The sequence below is a fragment of the Mus pahari genome, chromosome 4 (genome assembly GCF_900095145.1).
Source record: "Mus pahari chromosome 4, PAHARI_EIJ_v1.1, whole genome shotgun sequence".
In the NCBI taxonomy this organism is placed as follows: domain Eukaryota; kingdom Metazoa; phylum Chordata; class Mammalia; order Rodentia; family Muridae; genus Mus; species Mus pahari.
The window spans coordinates 2,840,626-2,853,132 of NC_034593.1; positions in this window are offsets into that span (position 1 = coordinate 2,840,626).

Below are 12,507 nucleotides of genomic sequence, written 5' to 3' on the forward strand. Positions count from 1 at the left end.
ATATTCTAAAAAGTCTTTAATTTCTTCCTTAACCAAGTTATCATTGAGTGGAGTATTGTTCAGCTTCCTCATGAATGTTGACTTTGTATTTTTCATGTTTTTATTCAAGATCAGCCTTAGTCCGTTGTGATCTGATAGGAAGCATGGGATAATTTTAATATTTTTGTATCTGTCGAGGCCTGTTTTGTAACCAAGTATTTGTTCAATTTTGAAGAACGAACCATGAGGTACTTAGAAGTTATATCCTTTTGTTTTAGGATAAAATATCTGTTAAATCTATTTCTTTCATAACTTCTGTTGTTTTCAATTTGTCTCTGTTATTCTTATGTCTTTTTATAGGGGAATTGAGTCCATTGATATTAAGAAATATTAAGGAAAAGTCATTATTGCTTCCCATTATTTTTGTTGTTAGAGTTGGGATTCTGTTCTTGAAACTATCTTCTTTTAGGTTTGTTGAAAAATTACTTTCTTGCTTTTTCTAGGGCATAATTTCTCTCCTTGTGTTGAAGATGTTGCCTTCCACTCACCAGTGATTCAAAGATCCAGTGATGTGGAGTGTCCGCTGGGGAACTTGGGGCTGTCCTCAGAGTTTGCGCCCATGGTGGCACGGGGATGGCACTGACTTTGATGAACCCCAGCTGCTGGTCGTTCGGGTTTCCTATGTCTCTTGTGTGTACATTTGTAAAGTCTTCCTAATATCCTACTTTTAAAAGATTTTGGTAAAGCAAAACATAGGATATATACCTAATCTCAAGAAAAAATAAATAATTTACATTCTCATAATTAGAAATCAGTATATTTATATATATAAATAAGATTTTTCTTTAACAGCTTCTAATTATTTAAAAATCCTTACTTCTGAGTATATTTTTAATGATATTAAAGGCAGTGATATTACCAATATTACAGAAAGCAGTGAGGCACAGAACATTTGTTGTTTTGAGAAAGTCTCACTATTTCATGGAACGTATTAAGTAGGCCTGGCTGGCCTCAAATTCACAAAGATCTATGTGCCTCTACCTCCCAAGTGCTGGGATTAAACACATTATGTACTATACCTGCTCAGAGCATTTTATAACAAAACTAAATTATAATATAAATTAAAGAAACTATATTAAAGAAATATTTGTGGCAATGAATTATTTCACAAACTGTAAATCAGTCTTTGAGTTTCCTTTAACATAAACACAATGATGTTGACAGCATGCACAAGACTTGGAGAAGATTAAGCTAGCCAAATTCATGTTTGCAGGAGGAGAAGTTCATGAAGTCTCAACTTAACTGACGAATTACCCATAACTGATGATTAATGGAGGAAAATATATCTGTTTTCTTTAGGCACACAGTCCCTGAAAAGTTATCATGCTCCAGTATATGATCCTACACCTTTGCACATCTATTCATCTAAGAATGAAGATGTGAAGTTAGGATGGAAAAGCATAGGGCAGAACTTTGGAGGCAGATGGAAATTATATATATATATATATAATATATATAATATATATATATATATTATATATATATTAAATGTTCAAACAATAAAAATTATATAAAGAGTACAAAAAGAAAATCAATCAACTATAAGTTAACTCAGTGTTTGTGATGTGAGGAATATTAGAAGAGAATCTGCAACCACTAATTTATTAAAGCAGAATATCCCTTACAACACTCTAAATATTTGTGCTTACAACTACAGTTTTATTTTACTCAAAATAAAGACCATTTCAGACATCCACAATCAATCAAAATGCAGACTTTTGCAGTCCAGACCCAGTGGATAAATCTACACAATACTCTAGGATCTAAGACTCATGGAACTTGGCCACAGAGTGGGCAGAGAGATTTTAAGATCTAGAGGACAAGGAAGTTTCTTTGAGACTGTGACTTCTAGCAATATCATAATCTATACCCCAAAAGACTTACCCACGTGACTGTTCAAACATAGGCTAAGGAAGGATGATACCAAATAATATGCCACAGTGAATGGGGAAAAGCCCATGTGAACTCAAGCACACTGAACACCACATGCAACTGAGGAATGCTTCCAGCATGAGAAATAATCTTCCCAGGGAAGAGTACATCAATTGGCTATCCAATACTCAGTGTTTTTTCAGAAAACAGACATTGAATAGAGTGAGCTGATTATATATGTATATATGTGTGTGTGTGTGTGTGTGTGTATAATCAGTTTTCTGATATATACATATATATCATATATATGAATATACATATATAATATGTATATGTACATACATGTAATCATGTGATGATAATTTGTAAAAAAGAAAATTGTGGCCATGAATTTGAAAGAGAATAAGGAAGGATGTATGGGAGGTTTTGGAGGGAGTAAAGGAAAGAGAGAAATGGACCGATTATATATTAACTTGTTTTTTAAAATATTAAGGAAGAATTATTATTTCTGAGTCCATAAAGTTAGTTTCTGTTAATGTCATGTTAAGAGGCCAACAGACATAGTGATGTCTTCATTTGTAAAACATAAAACAACAAAATCTCTGTGAGAATGCATAACTATATTTTAGTATAAATGGCAATGATAGAAAAAATATTGACGATGTATAGTAAGTTGTTAGTCAGAATTTCAATGAGTATTTGTGAGACAGTGGCAAGCAGAAAGTAAAAGTGTGAAAAACAAGAAAAGAAATAACCAATAAACAACTACCAAAAGCTAAATGAAGATGAGGAAAGCAAGAGTCTTTGGTCAGGAAACGGTTGTGCAAGCATGAGAAAGGATCAGTGCAAACAATGGCCAATGGTCAGAATGGAGAAAGCAACTGAACTTCCTTTGTTCAGTAAGTAAAGGATTGATGCCCCTGAGCTTTTACTAATGTAAGGGAAGGACAATCAGTGGTATAGGGCTGCATTTCATTTGACTTTTTTTATTTTAGTGAAAAAATAGAAGTGAAATCAGTATCAGACATCAATCAAAAGTAGTGGCAAGAAAATGCTTCACAGAGGTAAACTAAATGGGTGTTCAGTGTAATGTGTACTGTACCCATGAATGACATAATCACAAGTTACAGAGGTAAACTAGATGGGTGTTCAGTGTAATGTGTACTGTACCCATGAATGACATAATCACAAGTTGCCCAAGTCATGTCATCAGCAAATAAGAAGTCAAACCCACTGTCACCTCTTATATCTCTACAATATTCAGCTGAGCTCCACAAATTATTGTGATAATTCAGACAGAATCTCCCATATTATAATTACATGTACCTACAGAATAACCTCAAAATACACACCAGTGATTGTCTTCCACAGTTATGCTTTCTCTGGACCAAAGATAAAAATATAGCTATTTACCTGAGAAATATAACATAGAGAAGCTTAGGAATATCTTATTAATATCCTAAATTTTGTGTTACTGTTGTCATCACTGTATTTGAGATTTTTCCAGTTAAGTATTTCTGCTAAAGGTACAGATTGATTTATTAAGTAATTTTATATATTTAGCAGTTATACTTGACATATGAAATGCAGTGATCATTGTAATAAATGGTTTTCTTTCTTCTTTCTCTGTGTAACTTATCTGCTTACATTTCCTTGCCACTATTAATTAAAGCTGTGGTAAATTATAATAATATTTCTGTGGAATAATATTTTACATTTACGTGATAACAAAAACAATTCAGTATGATTCATGCTCTAACAATGAATACCAAAGTAAAGAGTAGAAATTGTTTCACTTATTATGTAGACTGTTGCTGAACAATTATTATGTGTCGCTGATGAACATTTGAATAAGTGCCATAACATATTATATTCAATTAAGACAACAGCACTCATAATTAATCTCACAATTATTTATACTAAGTTATAACTGGGTTTTGTTTCTTGTAGGGAATGACTGTTCATTCCCTACAAGGAATGAACATAGGGAAAGAAAGGATGAATATTCATTTCAATTTCATTTATATATTTCTCTGGTGTTTTAAGGTGCAATTTGCATGAAATATAAACAATGATTCTCCAGCATAGCTCTAATTCAAAAGAACACAGCGCTCATTTCCTGGATGATTGAGAAAAGGGATTACAATTTCAAAGAAAAAAACAGCATGTGTAAATATTTTACAATTAGTTTTGTCAATAAAGCATTTGATGTTTTTTAGTAACTCTTTTAGCAATAAATCCAGTTAGGATAAGTAAATAAGCCACAAAAAATAGTGTTCAACAAAATATATCTGTAGATCCTCAGTTTGAAATGAAATTTGTACTTAATTACCAAATTATCCAAGGACTTATAAATGGCTGTAGGAAAATTAAGAGTATCAAAATTCTTCATCCATTAACATATCTATAAATATGGTTTCAGTGATATGGATATTCTTGGTTTGAAGGATGAAAGACAATCATTCTTTTATGATAGACCAGGCAAAAGCATTCTGCAAACATATGCTTGGTCTCATATAATTTTACCATCAAAAGGATGTAATAGATATAGTATCAGATACCACCTAATTCTGTTTCTTATGTGCCCATGAGAAATTAGAATATAAATTGGACCATTTTATCCTTTTCAAACTCAGAAGCCTGCCTCCTCCTTGTCTTAGTACAGATTCCCAACTACCTAAAATCACTTACCTATATTGGAGTCCTTCTTAACCTTAAAGTGCCACATTTAGAAAATGTTGCATCTTAAAATAGACTTAACTTGAACAGTGAGGTTAAGAGATAAAACACATATTTACTTCAGATTCTGAATAACAATAACAATAAGCTATTGGATTCATAGCCTGTTAGGATCAATGAATTAAAATACATATGTTTGAGGCCTCATGATTATTAGTCTCTAAGCTTTACTTCAAAGTAGTCTAGAATCTATGTATATTTAGCTGAAATTATACTTCACCTTTGGGTTGTGAGCTTTTCGTGGACCAAGGATGCTCAGGATGACTCTCCAGTGATGGTATGTGACGATAATGAGCTACAGTTCTCTAACATCTACCTGCTTACTCATGAACACTTCTTAGACACTAGAATTCTTCATTGCTAATCTAAAATATTTACAGATTAGCTGTGTTAAATGAATTTTCAACTTTTCATCTCACAAAATGTTTATCAGAACATAATGATACCATAAGTTTAGGAACACGTGTTTTTCCTGTGAAATATTTTTACTCTTATAGCTAGAGGTGCCCCATGGGGAACAAAATAACAACTACATTAAGATCCACATCATTGTGCTGACAATTGATATCCAGATGCATGAACTAAAACTATTTGCTACCAGGGTGCTAATATATAGAGTGTTTTATGCATGATGTCCCTAGTTTGATTACTTATAATAAAAAATAAATTATATTTATGATTATGATTGTGAAGACTCTGCTAGGTACTGCACAAATCTCTAAGCCATAAAATGGAAACTGCGTTCTCTGTAACAGTTCTATATAGTATTCCAATCTATTCAATCAGAGAATACAAAATTCTTCAGGAAAGGAATGCCCAAAGACTCACATAGGGTCCACCACACAGCCTGTTGTCTTATCTGTTGAATTGGTGTGTACATCTATAATTTACTATAGTACCTTATCATATTTGTAACTCATAATAGAACCAGTCACTATTGCTGATTCCAAGAAGTGCTTGCTGACAGGAGACTGACATGGATATCTCTTGAGAGGCTTACTGATACAGATGTGGATGCTTGCAGCCAAACATCAGACTAAGAACAGGGTCCCCAATGGAGGTGTTAGGAGAAGGACTGAAGGAGCCCAAGAGGTTTTCAAACACATAGGAAGAACAAAAATATAAACCAAACCCCGCCTCAAAGCTCCCAGGGACTAAACCACCAACCAAAGTGGGACTCATGGCTCCAGCTGCATATGTAGTAGAGGATGGCATTGTCGGTCATAAATGTGATGAGTGGCACTTGGTCCTATGAATGTTTGATGTCCCAGCATAGAGAAATTCTAGGGCAGTGAGACAAGACTTGGTGGGTGCGTGAGCACATTCACAGAAGCAGAGGGTGGGGACTGGATTTTGTGGAGGGAAAACCAGGAAGTGGAATAACATTTGAAATGTAAATAAACAAAATAACCAATAAAAAATTAAAATATATATATAGTAGTAAAGATTATGATAAGCATGGGGCAGCTGGATTTAATCCTCACTGTTCCAAAATAAAAAATAGTTGCCAATTGCTTAAAAAAGAGTTAAATATTTATCACAATTGCTCTGTAGTACAGCTTTAGGTCAGGCACAGTGATTCCCCCAGAGATTCTTTTATCATCGAGAAGGGTTTTTGCTATCCTAGGTTTTTTGTTATTCCAGATGAATTTGCAAATTGCCCTTTCTAACTTGTTGAACAATTGAGTTGGAATTTTGGTAAGGATTGCATTGAATCTGTAGATTGCTTTCTGCAAGATAGACATTTTCACAATGTTGATCCTGCCAATCCATAAGCATGGGAGATCTTTCCATTTTCTGAGATCTTCTTGGATTTCGTTCTTCAGAGACTTGAAGTTCTTATCATACAGGTCTTTCACTTCCTTAGTTAGAGTTACACCAAGGTATTTTATATTATTTGTGACTATTGTGAAGGGTGTTGTTTCCCTAATTTCTTTCTCAGCCTGGTTATCCTTTGTGTAGAGAAAGGCCACTGATTTGTTTGAGTTAATTTTATATCCAGCTACTGCACTGAAGCTGTTTATCAGGTTTACGAGTTCTCTGGTGGAATTTTTGGGGTCACTTATATATACTACAATATCATCTGCAAACAATGATATTTTGTCTTCTCTCTTTAGAATTTGTATCCCCTTGACCTCCTTTTGTTCTCTAATTGCTCTGTCTAGGACTTCAAGTACTATATTGAATAGGTAGGGAGAAAGTGGGCAGCCTTGTCCAGTCCCTGATTTTAGTGGGATTGCTTCCAGCTTCTCTCCATTTACTTTGATGTTGGCTACTGGTTTACTCTAGATTGCTTTTATTATGTTTATGTATGGGCCTTGAATTCCTGATCTTTCCAAGACTTTTATCATGAATAGGTGTTGGATTTTGTCAAATGCTCTCTCAGCATCTAAAGAGATGATCATGTGGTTTTTGTCTTTGAGTTTGTTTATATAGTGGATTACACTGGATTTCCGTATATTAAACCATCCCTGCATCCCTGGAATGATGCCTACTTGGTCATGATGAATGATTGTTTTGATGTGTTCTTGGATTCAGTTTGCGAAAATTTTATTGAGTAGTTTTGCTATCGATATTCATAAGGGAAATTGGTCTGAAGTTCTCTATCTTTGTTGTGTCTTTACATGGTTTAGGTATCAGAGTAATTGTGGCTTCGTAGAATAAATTGGGTAGAATACCTTCTGCTTCTATTTTGTGCATGGTACTGGTACAGCAACAGACAGGTAGGCCAGTGGAATAGAATTGAAGACCCAGAAATGAACCCACACACCTATGGTCACTTGATCTTTGACAAGGGNGCTAAAACCACCCAGTAGAAAAAAGACAGCATTTTCAACAAATGGTGCTGGCACATCTGGCGGTTATCGTGTAGAAGAATGAGAATTGATCTATTCTTATCTCCTTGTACTAAGGTCAAGTCTAAGTGGATCAAGGAACTCCACATAAAATCAGAGACACTGAAATTTNTAGAGGAGAAAGTGGGGAAAAGCCTCGACGATATGGGCACAGGCGAAAAATTCCTGAATAGTACTGCAATGGCTTGTGGTATAAGAGAATTGACAAATGGGACCTCATAAAATTGCAAAGCTTCTGTAAGACAAAAATAAGACAAAAGGCCACCAACTCATTGGGAAAGGACCTTTATCAATCCTAAATCCGAGAGGGGACTAATAATATCCAATATATGCAAAGAACTCAAGAAGCTGGTCTCCTGAAAATCAAATAACCCCATTAAAACTGGTGTACAAAAAATGGGGTATAGACCTAAACAAAAGAATTCTCAACTGCAGAATACCGAATGGCTGAGGAGCACCTAAAAAGTTCTTCAACATCCTTAATCATCAGGGAAATGCAAATCAAAACAACCCTGAGATTACATCTCACACCAATCAGCATGGCTAAGATAAAAAATTCAGGTGATAACAGAGGTTGGTGAGGATGTGGTGAAAGAGGAACACTCCTCCATTGTTGGTGGGATTGCAAGCTGGTACAACCACTCTGGAAATGAGTCTGGCAGTTCCTCAGGAAACTGGACATAGTACTACCGGCAGATCCAGAAATACCTCTCCTAGGTATATATCCAGAAGATGTTGCAACTGGTAATAAGGAAAAGAAAGTACCCAAGGAGCTGAAGGGGTCTGCAACCCTATAGGTGGAGAAACAATATGAACTAACCAGCACCCCCANAACTTGTGTCTCTAGCTGCATATGTAGCAGAAGATGGTCTAGTCAGCCATCAGAAGAGATGCCCGTTGGTCTTGCAAACTTTATATGTCCCAGTACAGGGGAACACTAGGGCCAAGAAGGGGAATTGGGTGGTTAGGGGAGCAGGGGTGTAGGGTATAGGGGACTTTGGGGATAGCATTTGAAATGTAAATGAAGTAAATACCTAATAAAAACTGAAAAAAAAAAAAGAGTTAAGTAAAGACCAAGGTTGACTTTGATTTCATTTTTAAAGAACTGTCACGTATCTCTCTCCTATAGCTTCTTAGAGTATGAGGTCGAATCCTCATGGGTATTTTCCTAATGGCTATTGTCAATATTACTGATTAGTGGTAATGGTGATGGTGGTGCTAGTGGTGGTGGTGGTAGTGTTGATGTTGGTGGTGGTGGTTGTGTGTATGTTCCTCACAGCTATGTGTATTTCCTGTACATGAAGAAGATATATATATATATGAATGAGAGAAATCAATCTATTACTGGAAGCATAAAAATTTTAAGCTCTAAGATGTTTAAATTACAAAGTGTATATTTTCTTTAACTACAAATTGTATTTTATGATTTTCTTGTGCCTATTCAAAGGGAGAGGGTTTTTTTGTTTTTTTTGTTGTTGTTGTAGTTTGTTTGTTTTCTTTGTCTTTTGAGACAGGGTTTCTCTGTATAGCCCTGACTGTCCTGGAACTCACTTTGTAGAGCTGGCTGGCCTCAATCTCAGAATTCTGCCTGCCTCTGCCTCCTAAGTGCTGAGATTTAAGATGTGTGCCACCTCGCCTGGATCAAAGGGAGAGTTCTAACGCTTAGCTTTTCTCCAAAAAGTGCAAGGTAGAAAACTCCCAGCTCAATTGACCAAGGAAATATTTCTTTTACATAGTTTTACAATATATTCTATTTCTTCATAGGTTCTCTTTTTAGTAAGAGTGTTATATTCTGTAGGTAATCAATGTTTGAAATTTTATGTTACATTGACCTTCCCCTCGACCACTGATTCTCAGCTATGATGAAACCCTTCATGGAGATCTCAACCAATAATTCTAATCCAAGCATAAATTCCACAGACCAAAGAACCTCTGCAAAGGTTTACCCAGATCATGGTTAGTTTATTGGATTATATACATAGAAGTCAATAAATATCTTCATAAGGATAATTCCTACTGGATTTAAAATAATCTTGACATGTATATCTAAGGCCAAGACTACTTTGCAAGACCAAGAATTATAAAGAAAAATGTTACGGTTCATATTCCAGGACTCATTTTAAATTCGCTTAAATTAGTTAAATTGACTGACTCTTCAGAATAGAATGGGTTACCTCACTTAGGATGATATCCTGCAGATACATCCATTTGTCAGAGAATTTCATAAATTCATTGTTTTTAATAGCTTCATAGTACTCCATTGTGTAAATGTATCACATTATCTGCATCAATTCCTCTGTTGAGGGACATCTGGGTTATTTCCAGTTTCTGGCTATTATAAATAAGGCTGCTATGAACATAGTGGAGCATGTGTCCTTATTACATGTGGAGCATCTTCTGGGTATATACCCAGAAATGTTATTGCTGGATATTCTGGTAGTACTATGTCCAATCTTATGAGGATTTGCCAAACTGATTTCCAGAGTGTTTGTACCAGTTTGCAATCCAATCATCAATGGAAAAGTGTTCCTCTTTCACCACATTCTCGCCAGAACCTGCTGTCACCTGAGATTTTGATCTTAGCTATTCTGACTGGTGTGAGGTGGAATCTCAGAGTTGTTTTGATTTGCATTTTCCTGATGATTAAGAATGTTGAACGTTTTTTTTAGGTGCTTCTTAGCCATTTGGTATTCCTCAGTTGAGAATTCTTTGCTTAGCACTGTACCCCATTTTTTAATAGGGTTATTTGTTTTTCTGTAGTCTAACTTCTTGAGTTCATTGTATATATTGGATATTAGCCCCTTATTGGATTTAGGATTGATAAAGATCTTTTCCCAATCAGTTGGTTGTCTTTTCTTATGAACAGTGTCTTTGGCCTTACAGAAGGTTTGAAATTTTATAAGGTTCCATTTGTCAATTCTTGATCTCACAGCACAAGTCATTGGTATTCTGTTCAGAACTATTCACACCTGATATTCACTCACTGATAAATGGATATTAGCCCAGAAGCTCAGTATACCCAAGATACAATTTGCAAAAAACATGAAACTCAAGAAGAAGGAAAATCAAAGTGTGGATACTTCAATCCTTCTTACAAGGGGGAACAAAATACCCATGGAAGGAGTTACAGAGACAAAGTTTAGAGCAGAGACTGAAGAAATGACCATACAGAGACTGTCCCACCTGAGGGTCCATCCCATAAACAACCACCAAACCCAGACACTAATGCAGATGCCAATAAGAGCTTGCTGATAAGAGCCTGATATAGTTATCTCCTGAGAGGTTTTGCCAGTCCCTGACAAATACAAAAGTAGATGCTAGCAGCCAGCCATTGGACAGAGCACAAGTTGTCCAATGAAGGAGCTAGAGCAAGTACTCAAGGAGCTGATGGGGTTTGCAACCCCATAGCAGGAACAACCATATGAACTAACCAGTGGCCCCAGAGCTCCCTGGGACTAAACCACCAATCAAAGAAAACACATGGTGGGACTCATGNATGAAGCAGAGGATGGCCTAGTTGGTCATCAATGAGAGGAGAAGCCCTTGGTCCTATGAAGGTTCTATGGCCTAGTATAGGGGAATGACAGGGCCATGAATGGGGAGTGTGTGGGTTAGAGAACAAGGGGAGTGGGAGGGGATAGGGGATTTTCAGAGGGGAAACTGAAGAAATGTAAATAAAGAAAATATCTAGTAAAAAAGAGTTATTAATGATAAAAAGAACAAAATGGGTATTATAATGATACAATATAGCACGTAGATATGTGACAATGCTTATATTTTAGTTCTTGGACAGAGAATTCAAAATTTAGGAGATTTGATAGCACAATGAAAATATATCTTTCATTTGATTTACAAACTCTCATGATTCTTAAAATCAAGAAAAGATTCTTTAATCCATAATTCATTCCATAGCAATATATTTGATCCACCATTATCTTTGGGGGAGTATTTACTTATTCAGCATGAAGGCTCATTTTCTCAGCCAAAGGTTAGAGTAATAGTATTTATTTGAAATGTAAATGAGAAAGGGATTCACAAAGGAAATATATTTCATTGTTCATTTGTCTCTAATCAGAATGCCCAATGAATAATGTAGTTTGGCACCAATGTCCTCATTAAACAAGTTTCCCATTATTGCACTTTCTGATTATAATCTCCTCATTAAACTTCTTTTACTTTTCCTGCTGATAATCACTCATATGTTTCAGTCTTCAGTATTCATCAGAATACACACACAGATAGTGTCCTGTAGAGGAGAATCAAATTATATTGATGACCAGATGTCCTTTAAATAAAGAGTTGTTATTTATTTTATGGCCAAGAAATGGCATGGTGTTGAATTGTTAGAATGAACTAAAAGAAAAAAATTAGTTTCAAACTAATCTCAATTTATATCCATCTATGAGGCAATTTCACAATTGGGCTTGATTGATGGCAATAGCCAATAGAAAATGATAGCTGAGAAAAAGGACCACATACAATAGATTTCTAGTGTTCTTATTTATTCATTTATCTTTGAGAATCATAGAATCACACATTGGAATTGATAACATTTAGAGATCTGTATATAACCACGTGAGACCTTAGAATGTACTTCTTCAGAACCAGTACATAAATTTCAACTCTATAATCTATGAAAGAAACAAATTTTCAAAAATTTAGAAAAAAAAAGATAGTGCATTTTAAATTCTTTGCATTTTCACCAGTTTAAGAAACAAACTGTAAACTGTACATAGTAATAATATTGGCATATCAAAAATAGGATGTGTGTGCACCTCCATACATATTGGACATACATGTGTTGTCCCCACTCACTACACATCTAGATAAAATCCTTCTTGAGGTTCTTAAAAACAGCATATTTAAGGATCAAGAAAATAATTCTGATAATGATACCTTTCCATATATGCTTTAGTAACTTCTCTCTCTGTCTCTCTTTGTCTCTCTGTTTTTCTCTGTCTCTCTGTCTCTCTGTCTCCATCTCTGTCTCTCTGTCTCTCTG